At 44.5% G+C, this 24102-nt stretch overlaps 1 protein-coding gene across 2 annotated transcripts in view; it reads left to right on the forward strand.

Moving 5' to 3' along the window:
- The first annotated feature begins 364 nt into the window (after positions 1-364).
- Positions 365-24102, forward strand: part of CUX2 (cut like homeobox 2) — an 864175-nt gene continuing 840437 nt past the window's right edge. For both annotated transcript variants that reach the window (XM_085636433.1, XM_085636434.1), the window contains exon 1: positions 365-626. The gene's annotated coding sequence lies outside the window, so the exon portion shown is untranslated. The remainder of the gene's footprint in view (positions 627-24102) is intronic.

Here is a 24102-nt window from a genome sequence, read left to right on the forward strand (position 1 = left end):
GGCAGTGCAGGCGGGGGGTGGTGGGCGTCCTGAGAAATGGCCACCCTGAGCCGGCTGTACAAGTACCATGCAAAAGAGCAGCTCACCAACTTTATTTATTTATTTACATTTCTCTCAGCGCAACCCTCAAAAGCCCCAGCTGTTTAATTGAATTGCACAACCCACCCTCCCCCTCCTCAGCCCGCATCGATCAGCACGTTATACGTCAGTATCGATAACTTTCGCCAAAGCAAAGTCAAGTGCAATCCAATTGCACACTTCCCAAATTGACCCGAGCGCGGCGTGTACTTCGTGTGTGCGCCCGTGTGTAATTTGTTGTATGTGTTTGCATGTCTGCGTGTGTGGTAAACATGCCGCGGCGGTGGCGGCGCCCGGCTCCTCGGGAAGTCTTTCGCACGCGCACCCCTTTCCGCACTTCTGGGCTTTTTATCTTTTGAAAAAAAAAGGGGTGATAAAAGGAGGAGAGCCCGCCCGGGCTGAGGCGGGGAGTCCAGCCCCGATACCGAGCCCTGCCTCTGAGCGCGGAGAGGAAAAAAAAAAAGCTCTCTTCAATAGCCCCCAAGATGGCCGCCAATGTGGGATCGATGTTTCAATATTGGAAGAAATTTGATCTGGGACGACTGCAGGTGAGTGGCCGGCCCGCGCTTTTTCGCCGCGGGGGCACCCCTCAGGGGCCCGGCGAGGGGGTGGCCGGGCCCGGGGCTGGTTTGGGTCGAGTTTGGGGTCCGAAAAGCGCTCCGTCCGCCGATTGATAGGTATTAGAAATTGATCCTCGCTTCCCTTGCCTTTGTTCAGTTCAATCATTGATTAGCGGCAGCGACCATAGAGCAGCGCCAGAGCGGCGAGCGCGGGGCACTGCCGCCTGCCTGCCGCCGGGAAGCCTCCAGCCCCGCAGTGCCGGCTCCGCACTCCTCACTGTTTTATCCTGAGGAAAAAAGACAGCCTTTCCCTGGGACCCGGCTGCCGTTAAACTTTTATTATTATTCTCCCTGCTTGTGGTAATGAGCCGAGAGAGGCTGCCTCCTCCCAGGCTCTCCCAGCCAGGAGAAGGCAGGCAGCTCTCTGCCGGGCTGCTGCTTGCTGCTGCCTGCTTACTTGTTTCAGGACTTTTATTGCTCTCGACTTCAAAGACAAGCGATTGCATTTTATGACAGCGAGAACACTGACTGGATTGGGGAAGTTTTATCCTTCTTTGGGACTGGAAATAGGCTCGCATCTCCTGAGATTAGCACCTGAATTGAAGATATGGTGTTAACTTGAAACTGGATTTTTTGTTCATTTATTTGTGGTTGTGTGATCACACCGTGCGTTCCCTTCCAAAGAGGACATTGTTGAGACTGTATTGTTTGATGCAGATGTACAATGTGGTCGCTGTTCTTTTGATGTATTTGTTGTTTGTGCACCGCGGATTAGCACGATGTCATTATAGCATATTGGGACATAGATTCCCACGGTTGCATGATTTCAGCCGATGCTCTTTGAAACGTGTACATCTATTTGAAGTTATCTATTAATTACTGTGTAAGGAAAAGGCTGCAGGTGCAGACACCAGACCCTTTATGATACAGTGACTTAATTGTAATGAGTGTTAAATTATGGACAACCACAAGAAAGAATCGCGGGCTATGTATCGCGTTAAGGCTTACCGTTTATTAACAAGTATCAATTTATCACCTAAAGATAGTGGGACATGCAAACAAAAATACATTTTTTTTAAATGTAGCTCGTCTCGTCTGTTTGTAAATGCTTTTAATAAATAATGTCCTAAACACAAGATAAGGAGCTGGAATGGATGCTATAATACCTTTTTCTTTTGTAAATTTGTAAACATTTCAGTGTGTTTGAGTTTTTCATCTTGAGTCTTTCTTGCAGGGGTTAGCCGCATTGTGTTGGCCATTAAGGGCACTGTAATTGCATTCCCTGCTAATGTTTGTAAATCAGACCTGGCCGCTCTGAGGGCAGCCTCTTTATTTATGATTGATGTTCTGTAGCATAAGGAATGACAAGAGCATGGCAGGCAGATATGAGGGAAGCAGACGGGAGCTTCAAAACTGCTCCTGGCTGGCTGGGGCCCTTCTGTGGTCCATTGTTATTCAAGTCTTGATAATTTAATGTGCAGACTTACAGCAGCGGCTCTCCTGCTCATTCAACCTTGAATGTCACTTACCAAAACAATTATTAAGCGACTAATAGTAACTCTGGTAAGCCTTGCAGGCGGTGTGCACGCGCCTTATACCCTATTGTTGACAGCTGCTTAGTTTTGGGGGTGAATACGCCTTTTTTAGATGAATAGTATTAATGTGCTTTTATGAAAGAACTGCAAATATGTGTTTACTCTTAAATGTGATGCAAGGCTGTGTGCTGTGGATTTTTAACTGTAAGTAGCAATACATAATTTGCGAAAATGCATACAAACGCATAACTTGGAAAACAATGTATTTGCACGTGCTGATTTGTAAAGCCTTATATGCTAATAAGAAACTTATAAACTATAAGCAAGTCGCTAATTTGCATAAATATTGCACGGGCATCTCTCCGTAAGGCATTAGGTGGCTTAAAAAAAGCATTCTATGTAACAAAAAAATCAGTGCTGTGTGTAAACACCACCGTTGATATATCCTCTTGCCTGAGGCACATTGCTCAACAAAACACTGGACACCTATTCTTAAAATGGCACACTCGTTACAAATCTGCTTTCCACGGATTTCCATTATAAACAGTAGTTGTTTTTAAAGTGCCTGGGATACTTCTATGATGGCAGATCTAAAACACAAAAAGCAAGCCTTCAAGTGCATTATGAGCGTGACCTTTGTGCTTGGCAACTGGTATTCCTTTCTGAAAGTGAACCTGACCAGCCTCAGGAATGCGAGCATAGCGGAGCAAGCTCCAGATTGATTTTTTGTTCCAGCTCAATTGTGCTCCACAGAAGGAGGTGTATGGCTTTAATTCCCTGTGATGTTCTGGCTGAATGGGCAGCTGTGCCCGGGTGCTGAGCTGTAAGAGAGAGAAGCAGCAGTGGTGCTGTTGGGCTGGCCAGGCAGCGCCGCCCCCGGATCCTGGCGAGAAAGGTGACCTTGTGCAATGCCAGCTCGGCCTACTGCCCTTGATTAAGAGCCACGTCTGTTATTTCTCCAAATGCTCCACGCGCACACATAGCCCTGTTTACATTTGGTCGAATGGAGGAAGGCAGAATTTGGACAACCTTGATAAATTGTGGACATACGCTGAACATTCAGATAGTCGGATACACTGTGCTCAAAAATTGCATTCTACCTCTACAATATAAATCAGGACAGGGTTTGAGGGAAAGACCATGCTACCCCAGATACAATTCCAGGAGTAATTTATTTGATTAAAATATTTTTGAAGTATACTTTTAATTGCAGTATTTCTTTTACAGCTTTCTTATGCAGAATCTTAATTTTAGGAGTCATACCTTGATGGCTACATTTTCCTTTGGTCTTTTTCTTTGCTAACAATTCAGGGTTCACCGAATTATAACTCTGTCACTTAGCTAGATTTCTGCATTCGTGCAAGGGTTTTAAGCCTAAGGGGTTTCCTGTGGTGTATCTTAAAATATGTTTTCAAGTCCAGGTACAAAAAATTGTAGCTTATGCCAAAAAACACACTTATTTCTCGTTGATGACAAAGGTTTGTTCTGCTTTCAAAATATTCCAGTGTATGCAGCAGTCAACAATGTGTAGTGTGCAGGAAAGGAATGATGACTTAAGGTATCTAGTCTAAGTTGTATTACTTTTCACTACAGAAGCTTCCAAGCATGTTTTTTTAATGAAATCTTCTTTTGCCCAATCCTTGAAAGGAGCTTGGATGTGATTAAAACGTTATAGCCTATTAATGCGCTCAAAAGCAAACATTTTTACACACCAATCGCTGAGGGAATTGAGATATCCATTAAAGGATACAGCGTCTCGATTTATCTCAATGCTCTGTCATTTAACAGCATGTCAAAATGCCTTTTATGCGATGACAGCACCAAATAAGCAATCAGTTCAATTGACTGAAGCTTATCCTTCAAGAGTTGAACAAATAAACTTGTTGGAGCGCGTATTAATTATCTGCCAAAACCTGGTTTAATGTGTGCAGTCGTCTTTTATGTGCTGCCAGGATTTCATTGAGAGTACCCAAAGTTGTACTATAGTGTAAAAGTTGTGCTACATCTAGCAGCAAAAATGTCTCAACAACTTCGCAGAATATTTTACAACATGCTGCAGCCGGCGAAATTGGAATACTGTATTGATTTTGCATCATTCTGGCAGACATAAGCACTGAGCAAACTTATTTTTCTCAGTTTCTCCCATAGAAGAATGACATTTAAATTAGATCAAATATAATTTTGATTCCTTTTCTGTTTATCAAGGATTAGAATTGCGCACCACTAATTTGACCATCGTTCACTAAATTCGGTGGACTGTTGGTCTTAAATCGTAAATCATGTCCAACACTCTTCTCACACATTAGTGTAGATTTCCTGAAGAGAAATCGTTTTTTAGATTTTGAAATCCCAACCTTCAAAGCAATACTCACTCTGAGTTTTTGATATCATGCAGCAATGTCGAGTTGTCTTCATTATGGATAACTGCATAGATTAGCCATTTGGTATAGCACACATTACAACATGCTTGAAGGAACATCGTTGCAAAGGTATTGAACAGATATTAACTGTGTGGCATTTGGTTTCCATGTCAGTGTGCTATATATTTTACATGAAGCAGTCTTGTTACTTGTTTCTACGTAATTTCATTGTTAGTGATGTAGACATGAGTACACTTAATGAGTCACATCTTCCTTGTAGCACTAACCAACTGTACAGTGCAGTTGATAATTTTGTGAGTTACCCACTTACCCGGGAAGCTTTTTCACATTTATACACAGATTTTGGCTACGGCGATTTACCACCTCACGCTATTACGTCTTTCCGACCAGTGAAGAGCAGGACCAACCAACCTTCCAACTTTCCCCACTTTCTTCTCACAACTTCCGGCTACTCTCTCAGTCCACCATATCCTCCTGTCTTTCTCACCTAACCCTCTGGTACCATTTTGTATATACTGATCCACGGCTACTAAATAGGCTGCAAGTTCATGATCCGTGTTTATCAGGGCTACAGCTGGAATCAGATTTGTGGGTGACTAGCTGTAAGGGAACAAACCGTCTTCACATTACTCAAAGATTTGGCCAGCTCGAATGTACAGTCACTCTTCTGCTTTAGCGAAAAATCGAAACACTAATGAGAAGTTTTGTATTTGGACGTCGCAGTGAACTTGCAGAAAATTTCCTTTAAGTACACCCCCCTACCCCTTGGTAGCGGAGAGTGACCTCAGGCCTGAGGAAGAAGAGAAAACAAGCCTGGCAAAGACAGTAGATCTGGTCTTAAAGCACCTGGTGTAAACACAGTGTTTCTCAAATGTTGGATCCAGTTGTTGCATGCATAACTGATGTTGATCACTTTAAAGTCTGCCTTATTGGCTTTGCCAGTGTTGGACAAAAGGTGCAAATAAGGATTGCTTTCTGTATAGAATGCATTCTGGTAATAGACATTGAACATGGCAAACCGTGTGATGATTCAGTGCATTTTTTTATGAGATAAAAGTATTCCCTCATTCCAACGGATGCACTTTATAGACGGTGGAAGTGTATACCAAACAGTAGCAGCATGAGATAAGAGAGTAATACTCCTCTGTGTGGAGCCAAAGCTTCATTGTCCGTGTTCGATCATGCTGTGTCAGTTTCATATGTATAGGTTCAACCATCAAAATGCAAGGTAGAAACTTATATGCCCTCATATAGTCTCTACAACCATTATTCAACCTCATATGTCCAAATTACCTACCATAATCAGTGGTACAACCTCTTATCTTCAGTTACTGCCTAGTTGTGTTAACTGGTACCTCTGATGCCTGGAACAGCGTCATATGATGTCTATGGATAGTATCACAAGACCAGGTTCAGTCATATGCCCTTGTTCAACCATCATACAAACATAATAAGCCCAGATTCAAATCTCCTATGCCCATGCACAACTATTCTTGCTCTTATATACATTCGTCCAGGAACTCATGTGCTTGCGTGTTGTCACTCCAGCTTTACACACACACATATGAAATATCCTTGTACACACATGGCATCCCTAATCCTCCCTTTACTGGATCTGTGCTTGTCGTCAATCAATCAATCAGTCAATCAATCAGGGGCATTGTAAGCGCACTACTCACCCGTGAGGGTATCAAGGCGCTGGAGGGGGGGGGGGGGGTAAGCAGCTCCGATTCAGGAGAAAAGCCAGGTCTTGAGTGCTTCCTGAAGATGTTCAGGGAGGGGGCGCATCTGATGTTGATTAGGAGCTCGTTCCAGGTCTTGGCCGCGATGTAGGAGAAGGCTTTTCCACCTGTTCTTGCTCTGTGGATACGTGGGGTTTCGGCGAGGAAGAGGTCGGCGGATCGTAGGTTTCTCTTGGGTAGGTGGAAAGAGATTCTTTCGTTGAGGTATTGGGTCCGGTGTTGTGGAGGCATTTGTAGGTGTGGGTGTGTATCTTGAAAGTAACTCTCTTCCCAACGGGGAGCCAGAGGAGGCTTCGTAGGTGTTGGGTGATGTGTTTGTGTCAGGGTATGTCGAGTACGAGTCTGGCTGCGGTGTTCTGTATGGTCTGGAGCATGTGGAGCAGAGACTTTATCCCAGCGTAGAGGGCGTTTCCGTAGTCGAGTCTTCTGGTTATGAGTGCCTGGGTGACGGTCTTTCTTGATTCGGGGGGGATCCATTTGAAGGTCTTTCTGAGAATGCGGAGGGTGTTGAAGCAGCTGGAGGCAACGGCATTGACCAGTCAGGTCATGGAGAGGGAGGAGTCGAGTTTGATGCCGAGGTTCCGGGCGTGGTCCGTGGGGGTGGGAGTGCTGCCAAGGGTGGTGGGCCACCAGGTGATGTCCCATGCAGATCGGGAGGGGCCGAGGACGAGGACCTCCGTCTTCTCCGAGTTGAGCTTTAGGCAGCTGCTGCTCATCCAGGAAGCGACGTCCTACATTAATTCCTGGAAGTTGATTCTGGTGGTGGTGGGGTCCTTGGTGAGGGAGAGGATGAGCTGGGTGTCGTCGGCGTTGGATACTATGCTGAGTCCGTGCTGTCTGACGATGGCGGCGAGGGGGTCCATGTAGATGTTGAAGAGCGTGGGGCTAAGTGACGAACCTTGGGGTACTCCACAGTTGATTTCCTTGGGTTTGGAAAGGAAGGGTGGTAGTCTGATTCTTTGGGTTCTGCCAGTGAGGAACAAGCGGATCCAGTCGAGAGCGGTTCCTTGTGTGCCAGCGTTGTGGAGTCTGGCGGTGAGTGTGCGGTGGAAGGCGGTGTCGAATGCTGCCGTGATGTCGAGTAGGATCAGGGCCGCGGCGGTGTGTCCTTAATCAATGAGGGTGCGGATGTCGTCTTTGGTGGCGAGTAGGGCGGTCTCAGTGCTGTGGTTGCAGCGGAATCCGGATTGGGAGGGGTCGAGGATGGAGTTTCCTTCGATGAATTTTGTTAGTTGTCCATTGACGGTCTTCTCTTTGACTTTGGCCGTGAAGTGGGGGAGGGAGATGGGACGGTAGTTCTTGAGATCCGTAGGATCTGCTGTGGGCTTCATGAGCAGGGGTCTGACTTCTGCGCGTTTCCAGTCAGTGGGATAGATGCCAGTCTTGAAGGTGGAGTTGATGGTGCGTCGTAGTTCTGGAGCGATGGCGGTGGCAGCTCTGTGGAAGATGTGCAGCGGGCAGGGGTCTGTGGGGCCCCTGAGTGGATGCCTTTCATGGTCGAAGCGGTGTCTTCAGTGGTGACTGGGGTCCAGGAGGAGATAGTGGGCAGGCTGGCGTTGCTGGAGAGGGAAGTGGTTTCGGAGTTGGATGTCTGGTCGTTGAAGTTGTCGTAGAGGCCCTTGGTTTTCAGGTGGAAGTAGGAGTCGAGCTTGTTGCAGAGGTCCTGGGATGGGGTGATGTCTGTGGTTTCGCTGGGGTCTTGGTGAATTCCTGGATGACGCTGAAGAGTTCGTTGGAGTTGCTGGAGTTGGCGAGGATCTTGTTCTGAATGAAGGCCCTTTTGGTGGATCTAATGCGTCGGTGGTATTCTGTCATAGCGTTCTTGTAGGCGGTGCGGTCTTCTGACGTTTTGCTGTTTCTCCAGTTCTTCTCGAGACGTCTGCAGGTGCGTCTGGATTCCTGGAGGTCCGCAGTGAGCCAGTTGGCCTTCCTGAGGCGCTGTCTGTCGGGGTGACGTAGGGGTGCGAGCTTGTCTGCGCAATTGGAGATCCATCGGTGGAGTTCTTTGGCTGTGAGGTTGGCATTGGTCGAGGTGGTAGGGGTGTCGGGGTTGAGGGTAGTGATGAACCATCAGCTCACTGGCGAGTGGACAGTGGAAACAGAAACTGTGGTTATTAGCAGCCCTAATACCATGCTCCCCTTGCATTTCAGAGCCAAGTCCTCTCCCTCTCCAGCAACAGCTTTTCACTGGTCGATCACTGGTAGTTATATACCTGTCCTCTTCCTTCTAGGCCAATTAGAGTCTCAGTGGTTGGGGCCCCTTCTATCTATCCTGGTAACTCTTCCTGACTATTCTATTTGACCAGCTGTGCCCAGCCAAGCATACTCCTGGAGGTGACTACAGAGGTTCCCAGCAGGTTCCTACTCCTACATTTTTGACCCAGATTAATCGCAGCGCCCTACGTGGCCCCAGTAGAATGTTTCCAGTGTTACAGGGGCAGCACTGAAGTATTCCTCCACAATGTCACTGACAGGGATTCCTACATAAATTGTGGAGGGTTAGATCCATAAGAAATCTCCCAGCTTCTCTGGGGGTAGTTTATGAGGCAGACATCTACAGCAGTAACTTAAAAAGCCTGAGGAAAACAAAAATGATGGTCGAAATGCTTGAATTAATTGAACCCACTGGTAACTCGATACAACATCTCAGTCCGTTGCTTTTTTGCCCACCAGATTACCTAAGAAAGGAACCAGTCATATGCAAATCAGCCATGGTTCTGCTCCAATGAGAACACTTGAGCCCGAACTGACACCAATCTAGGTCGCATCTGAACAGGTACACTAGCAACCTCAGTCGATTTAGGCCTAGGTAGGCCTTATGCACTACTTATAGCATGAATCCTGTCTAACAGTGAGCACAGGGCCCGCGTTTGGGTTTACCTGTCGCACCTTGGGTGTTGGACTGAAAAAGCCACCGCTGTGCACCACGTGTTTATTAAAAGTCCAGTATTCTGGGAGCTGGTCAGAAGTGATTGTCAAGAAGGCCATATTGTGATAACTATTGATCACTAGTGATGTATCCGCATGTATTGGTATTCTATATAGCGCAAACCAAGCTTAGAGGTACCAAGGTGCTATACATTAATGGGGATGTTGGGAAGGTATACAATTTTCCGTAACTCAAGTAGGGATTTTACAGTTGAATTATGCAATTACGCAGCGAGAGAGAGTACGTGATTTATTTGCCCAGAATCACACGGTTGTCTGGACCCATATCGCCTTCCTTTCATCTGTCAATTACCTGCTACTATCTACTCTAGTTGTCTTTGTAAGGCAGTGCCTTAAACAGAGTAACACAGTACACTCTACTGTGCACTGTTTGTCACTGAGAACAAGATGATGCAATGTGCATCTTCAGAACCGCTCATCTCAGTAAGGCCTTGCAGGGGCCTCTTTTATGTTCAAGGACACATGCTACGGCTGGTGTATTTTTCAGTTCTTTTTCGGAATACCAGCTACCAGCTAAACATCAATCTGTACATGTTTCATGGGCATTGTATTTGAGCACTGTATTTTAACACTGGTGTGTCAGATGTTCCACCCCTCAGCCAAACGATCGGCAGTGGACTTGAAATACAAATAAACCTCCCAGGCCAGCATGAGCCTATATTGGCCGTGTACACGTCACCACCGTACAATAATAAACATTTATGGTTCTCTTGGGGCCAGTCATTTATTTTGTCAACCAAATCCCAATAAAATAAACCTATTTTACCTTTCCTTGTGCTTTCTGGCCAGCAGAGACATCTCCCGGGCTTCTACACTTCCCTTGTTTATAAAAATAAGCATTTGCAATGCAATAGGTCAATCAATCAGGGGTTTATTAAGCACGCTACTCACCCGTGAGGGTCTCAAGGCGCTGGGGGGGGGCGGGTCGCAGCTCCGTTAGCCGAAGAGCCAGGTCTTGAGGGACTTCCTGAAGGTGTTCAGGGAGGGGGCGAGTCTGATGTATGCTGGGAGCTCGTTCCAGGTCTTGGCGGCAATGTGAGAGAAGGATCTTCCACCTGCTCTGGCTCTGCCGATGCATGGGGTTTCGGCAAGTGCGAGGTTGGAAGATCAAAGGTTCCTTTTAAGTATGAGGAAGTTGATTCTGTTGTTGAGGTATTTGGGTCCGGTGTTGTGCAGGCATTTGTAGGCGTGGGTGAGGATCTTGAAGGTGACTGTCTTCTCCACGGGGAGCCAGTGGAGCGTTCAAAGGTGTTGGCTGATGTGTTTGTGCCGGGGGATGCCGAGGACGAGTCAGGCGGCAGAATTCTGTATCGTCTGGAGTGTCTGGAGTAGGGACTTGTTCATGCCAGCGTATAGAGTGTTTCCATAGTCCAGTCTGCTGGTGGTGAGTGCGTGGGTGACTGTCTGCCTTGAATCCGGGGGGAACCATTTGAAGGTCCTGCGGAGGATGCGGAGAGTGTTGAAGCAGCTGAAGGTGATGGTGTTGATCTGTCGGTTCATGGTGAGGGATGAGTCGAGTACGATGCCGAGGTTTTTGGTGTGGTCTGAGGGGGTCGGTGGGCTTCCGAGGGCTGTCGACCACCAGGTATTGTCCCATGCTCAAGGGGTGGTTCAGAGTACGAGGACTTCTGTCTTCTCGGCTTTGAGCTTGAGGCAGCTGTTGGTCATCCAGACGGCGACCTCCTGCATACCATTCTGGAAGTTGAGTCTACCGGTGGCGGGGTCTTTGGTGAGGGAGAGGATGAGCTGGATGTTGGATGTTGAGGACGAGTTGTCGGACGATGGCGGCGAGGGGGGCCATGTAGATGTTGAAGAGGGTCTCGTCTTTACGAACTTCTCGTAAATGTGACACCTAATGCATTGCAAATGCTTGTTTGTAAAAGTGCCCATGCGGCGCTTTCACTTTAATGTCGGCCTCACCCTTTACCTTAGACAAGCTGTGTCTAAAGAAAGGGGTGCGGCCTCCATTAAAGTGAAAGCACGGTATGTGGCGCTTTTACAAAAGGAAGCATTTGTTTGCCAACTTGACAAACAAATATTTTTTTTTTGTAAAAGCGCCCTATGCAGTGGTTTCACTTCAATGGCGACCGCGCCCCTTTCCTTAGATGCGGCTCGTCTAAGGAAAGGGGCACAGCCACCATTAAAGTGAAAGTGTGGCATGGGGCAATAAAAAAAAAAGTTAATAAATACTAAAAAAACAAACATGCGCCCACGTTCAGCGCCACAAATAAACCAAAGGCAGGTCCACCACTGTATGAGTGTGCCTTTTTTTTTTTTTTTTTTTTTTTTTTTTAAAGCAATGGGAGAGAAGAGTGTCCTGCCTGCAATAGTACACTGGAGAAAACCATTTAAGCAAATGGTGCTCGGAGGCTGTAATTACAACCTACAGGGTAACGACGCATGTAACAAGGGGTGTCCTCATGGGAAGTTACAAAATGAGACAAGGTGGTACTAAAGAGGGACTACTAAGCCTATTGACCAATGAAAAGCACAGTTTACAAAGGACAATGACACAAGCCAATGCAAAATATGGGCGGAGAGTGGGCGGAGCTTCAAGTCCATACCTGAATACAGCATGCCTCGCAGAGTAGCCCATTCGCTGGCCTGGCTCGACCTAAAAAAAGAAGTGGACGCGTGTGTTACCTCAATTCTTGTCTTTGTTACATGTTAAACGATTAATGCGTTTTATTTAAACTTTCGTAGGATTTTAAAAATCAGTAGGTGGTAATAAGGATCTCAAATTAATAACTATGGTACATATTTCACAGGAATTCATTTTCTGATTTCATTATAGCGTTTTATGCAGTGCCCCCAGATCTCCCTACAGTCACTTCGGAGCACTACATTAATAGCAGAATAGCAGGGCATTGGAAGGAGTTACCACCTTTGATGTTCTTCAGTCACTATCTTCTTCGTTACAAGTTCTCATTTGAAGGCCAGCCTGAGCAGCTTAGTTTTCAGATGTTTCTCAAAGAGCTGAAGGATGGTTTCTTCCCTCAGGCTGGCGCTCAAGAGATGCAGAGTTTTAGTTTCCAGACATCTTCTTCCATGTTCTTGCTATTGTGAACCTTTGTTGGTGGATTGGATTGGAAGTGGCTAAACAAGGGGTTCTTGGTAGCTCGTAGGGTGGTGTAAAGGGCTGCTAGGCTTTTTCAGTTGCTTAGGCCCTTTGTCTCAGTAATCCTTCTGAGATATGCAGTGGGTCTTGAATGTAATTCTTGAGCCCTCAGGAAGCCAGTGCTGAGATTTCAAAGCAGATTCATATGCTCTTGTTTTCTTAGGTTCATGCCCAGCTTTACTGCCCGATTCTTACCTTCTGCAATTTCAATATGTTTCTTAGGTGGTCTATTGAATAGAATATAGGAGTGCACCATTAAAAAGGCTGAGGTCAGATCTACTCTGTACTGGTTTTGGAGGAGGAAGAGAACGTTGGAAAGCTGAAAACTGACACTCTTCATTGCAAATCTGATCTAGGGAGCAGTGGTGATTTCTGCACGTAACCTCATGGAAGGGTGTTACCAGGGGCCGAATGTTGACTTCAGTCCGTCAGGAACGAGGGGATCGACTTCAGCCAGGTTCTGACACTGCTGTGTATCTATCTGTTTATTGCTTTGCATAGAATCTTGTGGCCCACAGACCTGAGAAATCACATGCATGGCTTATTTGTCTTTGGCCAGGAAGAGGAGTTCTTTGATATCTGATACAGTGATTGAAATTGCCCTCTTACGTTGCACAACTTTTAATCATTGAGAAAGGAGCTTTTCTTCCATATGTTCTCGCAGCTGCCCTGTAACTTCCCTCTCCAAGATTTTATTGCAGTACAGCAGGTTAGAGATCGACTGGTAATTCTCCACGATTTGAGGGTCTGAAGTAGATCTTTTCAGCCAGCATCTTTCACTTGGCTGTGAACAATACCCTTTCTAGTCCATGCATTGACCAGATTTATGATGTTGTTTGCTAGAAATGGAAGGAACTTCTTCCCTGCACAATGTTGTTCCTGGCTCTATTTACATGCTGGACCTTTTGATTTTTGGAGCCAGCCTTGTTAACGCTCTTTCTTAATATGTTGTGAATACTGTCATTATAGATGGTGGAACAGTGGGACAGAACTAAGAAGGCTTTTGGTGGTTTTGATGACTGTAGGCTGAGAATTTGCAATGTGAGTGATTTAATGATACCTTATTTGGACAATCCTTTAAAAATGTTCAACATCTCCTTTCTCTAGTTGAACTCCTTGGAGGTTTGTTTACTGAAGAAGATGCTTTTGGCTCCCCAGAACTCATTGTGTAAACCTTGCCTGTTTGTTTTGTAACAAGACAAAATTCAAGGCAATACAGATTTTGATTCTGTTGCGAAATGGACCTTAAACCCAACCCCAAATGTCTTAGGGTTCTTTGATTTTGTAGTTTATTTTGTCCCCGTGTAACCTCACTGCTTATAATATTCTAATATATTGATATTTCTCATTATCCCTCATAGCCTTCATATTTCGTTGATTTTTTTCTACTGCTTACGGTGAACTGAATGGCTTGTGTGATGTTATCGATATTGCTTCTATGAGATTTTCCTGTTTTAATATTCTGCCAAGCATTGCTTGGATTGAAGAATGGGGCTCAGGAGAACAGACTCCCATCCTTGTTTCATAAATGTCACTTAGTTTGCTGTCTCTGTCTCCTGCAATTTGTGAACTGTTATCTATTCTATACTACGTATCATGGTATGTCGTATCACATTATGGTCTTCATTATTTTTTAAAGTGCCTTGGTGCCAAACCGTCTTGGAAGTACAACAACCACCATTGTCCTTGAAATTGTCCCCTAACAGAAGAATACGATTTTTAGACTTTTCTAGGCTAGATGATCCTGAGTTTTTCTCACCCTGCATTAGCCTGTTCACCCATAACCCGTAAAGACAAATTTTAATTGATCTTGGAGTCTAGGGGTGTGTAATGTGTCAACGTTTCACACGCACTATGTTGGCCCATGCCCAGGTAAACTAGATACACATCTCCCCTTGCAACTGGAAGCAAGTGAAGGGATCTGAGTTTAGCTGTAATGTGGTCCTTTTTTCAAACCGCTAGCAAGAGCTGTGCCAATGCGTTTGGTGGTCTCTGCAATAAATGTGGGACACCTGTTTCTGTAATCCTAAACCCACTCTGGTCACATATTCCTATTGCATTACAACCAATGTAATCAGCTCTTGTATTCTGAGTTAAAGATCAAGGGAAGACCCAGTTATGTGTTGTAATTGGAAAATAAGACCCATTTACGTGTTGTCGTTGGTATTGGAGGTGTCATTGAGCATCTGCTGTTAAACCAGACGCCTAAACCCTTCGCGGTTCAGTCAGGTTTCAGGGAATCCCCAAGACACTCAGCCACAAGTCCGCTAGTCAACCATTGGGGTTGGCTACCACCAGGATTTAATTTTTCAAAGGATTCCCCATCAGTGAAGTGACGTTCATCCAATTGTTTTTTTGGGTGAGACTTTTGTTTCTGTGCCATGAAGCCTCTGAGGTCGGAGTCAATTTCAACTGCAGTTGGTGGTAGCAATAACATTTCACTGCGAGACCTTGGATTACCCTAGGGCAGGAAAGGGCTCAGGTGCTTCCGTGTTACAGAGAGGACAAGACCAGTGAAACGGAAAAGAGAAACAGGGCAAACCCACGGCTTCTGGTGTGTGGCTCCTCATAGACAAATTAAGACGATGACTAAATAAACATGCGGCTGTGAGGGGAAGGGTGAATCTGCAGTGCATGAGATGTTTTAGTTTGCATTACTGATCCTGAAGGAGAAAGTGACTGGAATGCATGGCCTGCATGTGAGGATTATTTTAACCCATCCTAGACATGCAATAATAATTTTAATGCAGCACTGGCTTACTCAGAAGTTGATGTTTTAAATTACTGTAAATAACAGTGTTTATCGGGGTACGCCACAATTGCATTTACTTTATCGACCTCATCATGAAAGGCTGAGTCAGCCCTGTAAAGATTCGAACTTTTGACTTTCATGTTGCACAGTGTGATGGAAATTCCAGTTCCAAATGGTTAGACGGCATCCATATTTTGGTTTTGGATATTGGAATATGAGTAACAAAAAAAAGACAGCATTCTGTAGGTTATCACAAATTATCAACTGAATCCAAAAAGACACCGCCAGACATCATAATATTTCTAAGCTTTAACTGCAGTTCATTGGAATGTTCTCCAAAGCAGTTAAGCATATATCCGGAAATCGACATACCACCAAATGTATCCAGTAGAAACCACTTGTAACTGGTCAAGTAGAATTTTCACCAGAGCAAAGATGCATTAAGTCCATGAGCAACAAAATCAATAAGAGAATAAGTTATTGAAATAATCAGCTCATTTCAACAGCTTTTAGCCATTAGGAAAATTACAATACATGCTAGCCAGGTGACACCAGCAGAGGACCGCAAGTCCTGAGCCCGCACTGTGAACCACCACACAGAGATGACCCATCACGCTCCACATTCACACACGTTAACTTGGAAGACCTCAAGAACCACCCCTCCTTATGGACCATCTCCATGACCTACATCTTCAAAATTCATCTGTCCACATCAAATGCCATTCTAGAAATAACATCCCCACAAGGAATCCCCTGGTGGCCGAAACACATCTACAGACCGTAGTCTGTATAAAGGGCCAGGAGGCCAAGTAGTTGGCGAATGCTGTATTAATTAAATAGCCAGAAACATAACATAATATCTACAATACAGATCTATGGTAATGGACATCTTTTTCTGTTGTTATATGAGAACACTCTATTGGCCAAGAATTCAAGCAGTGTGCCATAAAGATGCTTTACAAATATGGCTGTCAAGCATGACCACCTCCTGCAATATCACTTTGAAAGGAGGTTGCACCCTTTTATTTCAAATACATGTGCTAGATTTAGCAGGACCCCTGCAATTCAGGCAAACCTGGGAATTAAGGCTGTCTGGCCTAGCCACAAGTACCAAGCCGACATGTGCATGAGAACACACAGAATGGGCTAGCCTGGCCTAGTCAGCATGCGCACAGGGGCATAGCTTATTCAGTTAGATTCGGGGGGGGGGGTATAGATAGAGATTTCCCAACCATCAATGCCATCGAAATGGCAAAATGACTGAAAATAGTATTACATTTAAAAGGCTTTTCTACACCACATAAGAGCCATCCAGTGCTTTGTTTATTCTTGGCCTGTGTTGTGAGAGAGGGAAGTGGATGGGTGGGTGTATAAAACAAGCTCTGCAAAGTTTTATAGAGACCGTCTGTGCTATGAGGGCTGCTAATCTGAGTGAAAACCCAACCACAGACACTGCAGGCCCAACCGCAGGCCCCGGGACCTAACTGCACACACCAGGATCCATTTATTAGGTGTGTGTCACATCCCAAACACCCCCCTGGAGCTATGCCCCTGTATGCACAACTCAAGCCACTGACTGCCAGCCACTACCATTCACACCATGTGCTTTATAATTGCTTTTAAATCCTGGCCACTTTTAACTAATGTGCTTAAAAATAGACCATTCCCCACAGCATTTACCAAAATGTTCCTAGGGATGAACCCACAAACCACATTGCCCAGTTATCTCTAAACCTTTTCCAGTTTTCACCTAGTTTGTGTCCCAAAGTTAATTTTGTTGTTTACACGCAGTGACCAGCATGAACCGTACTCCCAGTCCAAGGCATGCTGGGATAGGAAGAGGTAGCTTGACATTGCAGCCTTTCCGTGCTCCTCGGCCAGTGCACATGTGTGGCCTTATGACGTGTGTGCCATTGATCTCTGGCTGTTTGTTGTCTGGAACCAGAACACTTCATGACGAGCTGACATCACGGTTATTGATTTTGAACGTGTGCCACTGTTGATTCTTCCTCAGCCAACACTGGGCCATTTGGTAGTGAGCCCCTTTTTTAAGTCTGGCTGGACATTGCAGTTATCTGCTAACCTATTTTTATAGTTATTGTATAATTATTTACAATAGGCATAGTGTTGACTTTAGCTTTATCCAGAAAGGTATTTCTTTCTCACCATGTACCGTTGGCTGTTTGTTGCATCATTCCGCCTACAAGTGATTACTTGCATTGCAATCTGAAGGAACTATTTTGCCATTACAAAAGTACTGTGAATCATCACATATTAAATTTCATCACATATTAAATTGTTTATCTGGTTGACGTATACAGAACTCTATCGTTTTTGTTGTGTTTTTACATAGCAGCAAGTTTTTATTTTAATTTTAAATTCAGGACTCAAAATGCAAGCCAGTGTTGTATCTGCCAATGCTGTTGTACTGGGAGAATTTTATATTGGCCTTTGTGCATTAAAATGCATCGTAATGCACAATAAAATAGCTCAAAACATGGCTTTTAAAACACCACTTTTAATTGTGAAATTGTGTTTTGACCGCCTCATACAAGGAAGGCTGCAGTTTTCTTTCTTTCATTCCACTAGGGCCTATAACAGTCTTGCTATTACCCTTGCGAGATGAGGAATTTGTGTTGTGCTTGTCCATTTTGTAAATCAAGGTCAATCAGAGATTTGAAGTATATGCAAGCAGTAGCGGCTGCTACCCGACTCGGGTGGTGAGGCGAGGGGGAATACTTACCTTTAACGGCCAGCCGCCGCCGCTTCTCCGTCCTCTTCATCTCCCATCTTCCTGCAGGTCCTGCTGGCAGAAGGAAGCACCCGGGCACACAGGCTCCCCTGTGCAATGCAGCGTTGTGATTGGTCTGAGTGCGGTGGTTTGGTGCTCAGACGGAGGCAGGGAGCCTGGGCATGTTCCTCACCAGGCTGTGTAATGCAACCTGGTGGGAAACATGCAAAGTGCGAATGAACTGTTTGGCTTGCCCTTCATGCGCACCTAGGGAGTGCAAACCACTCCTCTCCTGCTCTGGCCAACATGCCCCGCCACTGACTGCAATAGGAAAAATAAAATGATAATGATACGTTATTATCATTTTGTTTTTCCTTTTGAGCAGTGGGGCGATGCTCCTCCGCCTTAGCGGAGGAGCCACCACTGTATGCAAGAGATGTAAAAGCGGTTCAACTAGGGCTAGTATGGTTCTTGTGAGTTACACTTATCCGACAAAGCTCTTTAAAGAATAAATAGTGGAAAAAAGGACAAAGAGCAAAAATGAGAATAACTAAGAAAATGGTACAAATCAAGAATACTAATTAAAGATATTTCTTACATGGACTAGACGCAACTTTTAAATGCCAGGTCGCCAGATGTAACAGGGTCATGATAAGAGAGAGGGAATTTGTTTATCTGTAGAGTGGAGTTGAATTGCAAGCAAAATGATGCTTAGGAAGGATCACCTTTCATATTGTATTGTATTAGAAGTGCATTTTCTTAGCGCTTACCAAACTTGATGAGGCGTTGAAGCACTTTACACTGTGCAGCACGCTGCTCCGGAACCAAAGTTTAGTGGTTCATTCACATGTGAAGAGCTTCCCTTTTTCATTGCTTTCTATTGTAAAGCCGTCAACATAGTTGTTTTTGGATGTTCAGATAAAGTGTCGTAATATATATTTGGAGTACCCCTTACGAATATGCTGTGCTCTGCAGAGTGATGAATCACACACAAAGGAGGGTCCTGAGCTAATAAGCAAATATACTGAAGCTGCACCTGAGATGTGGCATAGTGGTTAAAATGTTGGCTGTCGAACCACATGACCTATGTTCTAAAACCCATTATTTCCAGATTGTGTTCTCCTTGGCATATCACTTCTTGCCCTTGTACCTCAGTTCATACAGAAACCACGTTCACCTAGGAACTGGCTGAACCCCACTTTTAATCCCTGTAAAAACTTCTCATTCATGTTTAAACTTGCACATCCTTAATGCGAGAAAAGTCTCATTGAGAACGTCCTTTGTGAATATTAGTGATGGAGCCGGTGCCTCTGATCTTTGATAGATTGTGCCTTAGGCTGGGGTGCGAAGACCCTAGTGGTGGGCTGGGTATAGGATAGAGCAGCAGTAGCCCATGCAGGTAAGAGCAATATGACAGTGGGGCCGGGTGAGGGGGAAGGGTGTGGGATTTGGACAGACGATGACGAGGGGAAATTTATTATTTATTTAATAATTTTCCCTCGTGGTAGTCTGTCGAATCCCCCCTCAACCCCGCCTCACCGCTCTTACCTACACGGGATGCGGCTGGGTTAGAGTCATGTCCCTCAGTCAGTATATTTTGAGAAATGTGCCCATCTTTTCCTGAATATGTCTTAAGAAAGAGGGGACATGCAGGTTTTAAAAGACCACCCTAATGAGGTGCACAGCGCTAATAAGCAGATATCACCAATATGAATACAGTAAGTAATGGGTGGGCCATGGGTCGCCTAGAACTGCACACTGTTGGTGAACATTCCTCGGGTAGTCAGTTCCTCTCATTGCAGGCCATAATGAGCGACCCCTCTCACATGCCCCTCTACATTCTATTGAACCACCGGCTCCTAGCCACCCTCCGCACATTACACAGCACTTTTCCGACATCCCCTTCTACTCTTCATGCACTGGAATACATGATCACAACTTCCTCTCCCCAGAAACGCATCACACGGTTATACTCCACAATACACGATAAGGAAGGACCCTTTGTGCATACTGAGAGCCCAGTTGGCCTGGGAGTCGGATTTGACACCTTCAATAACCAATGAACAGTGGTGATATTGCTGCACTGAGACTGAGGCGCTCTCACCCAACTACAGATTCAGATTACTGCATTTTAAATTTCTTCATAGGGCCTATCGCACACTAGCCCAACTAGATAAGATGGGCCTGTCTGAGGACGCTCAATGCCTGATATGTGGACCCTCAATGGCCGACGTCTTACATTTAGTCTGGAACTGCCCTGTGGTGACTGCGTTCTGGACAGAAGTCTTTAACGTTATTGCCATGATCGCAGATCACTGCCATCAGAGACTGACCTTGATAGCCTTGCTGGGTTATGTAAAAGTCGTCATGCCCGGGTTTAGACCATTATCTTCGATGCTGCTCCTTCTGGCTAACCGGAGGGTGGCCATGCATTGGGACTGGAAGCCTGCTCCAACAATTAAAAGTTGGTTACAAGATGTGACGTATTGCCAGTAGCAACTGGAGGCCTTTTGGGAGCTTACACCAGTACACTCCAGACCTAAGGGCATTTGAGCTCCATTTATTGCCTACTTTGCTGCCCGAGCGGAGGCTGGGCCCCCAGAGGGAGAATCCTGCTCTGGAGAAGCGGTTGCCCTGGCCTGACAGGGTCCAACCTTGTTATCACCCCCATTTGAAGGAGCGCGGATTGTTGTGCAGCCTAATGCGCCGCTGCACAGCTTGCACTGTGGGACAGGGTTGGGTTAATTGTAATATTTATTATGCTGAGACTGAAAAGGATCCTCCCTGGCATGTTAGCCTCATGGACTGTACCTGCATGCCAGACAAGCCCTCTCGTTTCTTGTTGTTTCCCGCAGTTGTTGTGGGGGTTTGCTGTAAAATAATCCAATTAAAAAATTGAAAAGTAATGGGTGGTTCATAAAAGAAGACAGTTCTTGGTTAGTTCCTCTTTTTTTTCTGGATTACTGTTCTATAAACAGTTGTCACAGGAGTCTAAGTTGAACCTGCTCCAGAGTGTTGCTAGCATACCCCCCGATTTTCCTATCATCAAACATTCAGGCATCATCTTCTCCACTGAAAACGTAAAAGTTTGGTCAAGATCTACCAACAGATTTTTTTCTTTACTCAACTTCAGTGCTCCAGACATCTAGACATTAATATTATTAGTCATAGAAGCGGGATTTGTGTAATTTCCTGACTGTCTATACTTCTTACGACTTCAGAAAATCTGGAAGTATTGCGGTTTCTCTTCCTTTATACTTTTAGGGTAGAGCGTCAAAGGTGTCATTATGTGGCCATTCATAAACATTCCCAGCAGCTTTATAACCCTATGTGTGTATGAATCTGGAAATAAGTGTGCACATTGTGGGTAAAAAAGTCCCTTACATTAGCATATTTTCAATATATTTTCCTAGAGGTAGGGTTCAACTTTTACCCACACAGAAATACTTTTTTCATGCTCTACACAGCTTTAAAATATGAGCATTGTTCAGTGTAGGTCATACTCACAATTGAGCCAATCAGGCTGTGATAAAGTCCCATGAGATATCTTCCAGGACACTATCTTCATTGCTGTCTACAGAATTTGACTCTGTGTCCTGTGCTATCTGGTATTGGTAGATTCCATATGTAGAAGCTTAACAGAACAGTTTCTGCCAGCTCAATATTCAAGCATTGGCCTCTGAAAAACTTGAGGAGAAGAAAAGTAAACAGTTATGTATTTCCTGGTTATACCACTGCATCAGGGTCTGGTACTTGCCTCTGTACCAAGCCCTGCACACACTCCTGCCTAAATGTTATGCAAGTCGTTTGTATCAGGAGGGTCTTTTGCACCCATCTTCTCTTGTTCTTTTGTAGTTTGAGATAAAGACAAGGGCCTTGCATGTGTTGAGAGATTTGATATTTTTTTCTTTAAAGAATCTCATCTGGAGATCTTCTGGATTAAAGGACAATAAATATGTATTTCTATAAACCTCGCTTCTGAAGACTATGACAGCTATACATTCTAACGTATTTAAGATTTTTAGCATTGGCCTCTGAAAAACTTGAGGAGAAGAAAAGTAAACAGTTATGTATTTCCTGGTTATACCACTGCATCAGGGTCTGGTACTTGCCTCTGTACCAAGCCCTGCACACACTCCTGCCTAAATGTTATGCAAGTCGTTTGTATCAGGAGGGTCTTTTGCACCCATCTTCTCTTGTTCTTTTGTAGTTTGAGATAAAGACAAGGGCCTTGCATGTGTTGAGAGATTTGATATTTTTTTCTTTAAAGAATCTCATCTGGAGATCTTCTGGATTAAAGGACAATAAATATGTATTTCTATAAACCTCGCTTCTGAAGACTATGACAGCTATACATTCTAACGTATTTAAGATTTTTAGCATTGGCCTCTGAAAAACTTGAGGAGAAGAAAAGTAAACAGTTATGTATTTCCTGGTTATACCACTGCATCAGGGTCTGGTACTTGCCTCTGTACCAAGCCCTGCACACACTCCTGCCTAAATGTTATGCAAGTCGTTTGTATCAGGAGGGTCTTTTGCACCCATCTTCTCTTGTTCTTTTGTAGTTTGAGATAAAGACAAGGGCCTTGCATGTGTTGAGAGATTTGATATTTTTTTTCTTTAAAGAATCTCATCTGGAGATCTTCTGGATTAAAGGACAATAAATATGTCTTCTTTTGAAGACTATGACAGCTATACATTTTAACTTATTTAAGATTTTTATGGCCAAGGATATGGAGCCATTCTAACATGTTCCTAAGGACAAGTTGGTATTCTTCCAAGTTATATAATTATGGGGTGAATTAGTTCTCAGATTTATATTATGCTTTAAAAGGGACGAAGATTGTTTCTGATCTGCACTTTTTCAAAAGCCCTGACATTACATACAGAACTCCCAAGGATGATCCCCCAGTTGTAGAGTGTAATATATCTGACCAATCAGAAGGTATTTCTGCTATACTTGTTAAAGTCTAGGTTGTGCCTCTCCCTGCCCTAAGAGTTCTTGATAAATATTCAAAAGCATGAGTGTCTCAATGAAAGAAGACTTATCAGAATGGTAGATTGACACCGATGTAGGGTATTGCTTGAGCTGGTATTTAAAATGTATAAAATGAATCAAAACCTGGTTATTTTGTTAAATTTCTAAATCTTGCTTTTAAACACTAATGCATGGCTGTTGTTTCTGGCAGTTGATATCAAATAGTGCATTGAAGTCTGCAGGCAAGGTGTCACGCTTTACAAATACCCAGAAACAGAAATAGAAATCGCGAGCTAAAAAATGTGTTTATGGGATGTGACGGATAGTTCTTCTGGAGCCCCATAAAAGACTGCACAGAAGTTGTCCAGTTTGTAAAATGTGGTCAACATTAACAATATCAGATCTAGTAATTTGCTTGAGCTCAATTCCAAAATTGTGTACCAAACTGCCTTCTATAGTACTTTGGCCTACAAGAAATTCACTTATGCCCTGGGCTTGGTAGCTGTCTAATTAGAGCTCTTTCCCAAGATCAGGTAACTTCATGTGTCTAGTTAGCAAGCAAAACTCATTTTAGTAGATGGCTCTCTGTGCCACAGTCAAAGTTTAATTTGCTTTGTTACCAGTGACTTTATTTTAGATAAGCGGTTCTGCAAACCACCTTTGCTGTAACTTTTTCTTTTCTAGAAAAAAGCTATGATATTGAAGAACAAAGATAACAATTTTGTCTCACTGATTTGAAAGGTTTTTGAGGTTGGTGGCCCTTAGCTGTTCGTTTTTACGGGTACAGATTGATGGACATTCAATTCAGCTTTCCCGCCATTGGGACCAAGCAGTAACTCGAGTAAAGTTTTGTCTTCCCTTCGCTTCACTCCAGAGTTTTGGAGTCAAGACCCCAACCTCCAGTGGGGCTCTTGTTTTCAAAGTCTATAAGTCCTCTGGCAGTATGGTACTCTGCAACAAGATATTCCTTTTGATATAACCTTTACTAGACCTGAGATGTTGAACCCAAATGGAGGCAAGCGGTTAGGATCCAGGCAGGGTTCGCACTAAGTTCAATTGGCACAGAGTCTTCCGTTCACCTTAAGGCTGTCCCCGATAGGACAAAAAGCCTGAGGGTAGAGTTATGGAGTGCTGGTGCGAAGAGACTGTGGGTTGCGTGTTACAGTCTGATGCTGCATGCTTAAGTGAATATTCATTTGTTGTTAATGTGTCTGCTCTCAATGGCTGTTTGAACCCGCACACATGCTTCCCACTTCTCACTCTAGTCTACACTCTATT

This window comes from Triturus cristatus, chromosome 11, assembly GCF_964204655.1.
Source record: "Triturus cristatus chromosome 11, aTriCri1.1, whole genome shotgun sequence".
Lineage (NCBI taxonomy): Eukaryota > Metazoa > Chordata > Amphibia > Caudata > Salamandridae > Triturus > Triturus cristatus.